Source organism: Eulemur rufifrons, chromosome 6 (genome assembly GCF_041146395.1).
Source record: "Eulemur rufifrons isolate Redbay chromosome 6, OSU_ERuf_1, whole genome shotgun sequence".
NCBI classification, from domain to species: domain Eukaryota; kingdom Metazoa; phylum Chordata; class Mammalia; order Primates; family Lemuridae; genus Eulemur; species Eulemur rufifrons.
In genome coordinates this window covers 30,582,496-30,583,330 of record NC_090988.1, presented here as the reverse complement: position 1 = coordinate 30,583,330, position 835 = coordinate 30,582,496, and the positions used below count along the sequence as shown (strand labels likewise).

General features: G+C 29.8%; 1 non-coding gene across 1 annotated transcript; it reads right to left on the bottom strand.

Moving 5' to 3' along the window:
* Nucleotides 1-274: 274 nt before the first annotated feature.
* LOC138385496 (U4 spliceosomal RNA) lies at nucleotides 275-419 on the bottom strand. Its single transcript, XR_011233733.1, has one exon. It is a non-coding gene; the product is annotated as a U4 spliceosomal RNA (small nuclear RNA).
* Between the last annotated feature and the right edge of the window lie 416 nt (nucleotides 420-835).

Sequence of the window (835 nt, the reverse complement as noted above, 5' to 3'; positions counted from 1 at the left end):
TTAAAATGGTATATTACCCCTGGGTGTAAAAATCTCCTGGACAATTTGAAATAATTGGTATTAGTGTTGAGAAAATGAATGACTCTAATATCTGGGTGTAGCGTTTGCAGATAAATTATTGGATACCCACTTAAATTTGAATTTCAGAAAACTAATGAATAATTTATTAGTATAGATATGTGCCAAATATTGCATAACACATTTTAATACTAAAATTTATTCATTTATCTCAAGTTTAAATTTAACTATGTGTCCTGTTTGTTTTTTTAATTAGTCTTCCCAGAGACTGTCAAAAATTGTCAATACCAGCTATATTGCAAGTCTTCACAGAGGGGTATTGGGAAAAGTTTTCGATTAGCAATAATTGTGCCTTGAAGAAACCTCATTGGCCATGTACAATATTGTCACTGCATAAAGCTTGTCTGGTGTTTTAATTTGCTAACCCTGGCAACCTTATCTGGGTAAGAAAAATTCAGTGCTTTCCACATCACTGATTTTAACAACATTGAGTTGTCCACTGATAAGTAATTAAATTTTTTGATTAGAGGTCATTAAATGATTTTTGGAATATAAAACAGATAATCACATTGTGAAAGAATTGCCAGAACAAAATTTCTTATGGGCTCATCCGAGTATTTATGTGAAAAAGGTTTTTCAACACCTGTAATCTGTAGAAAGGAAAAAAAGGAACAGAATCTGTGCTGAACTCTATCATATTCTAGAAATAGATAATATCCATGAACATACACTTGAACAACTTGTTTACAATGTAAGCTGCAAATTCCTTAAAATTGTATTTATAATAAAATTTTACTTATCTTTAATAATTATTAAC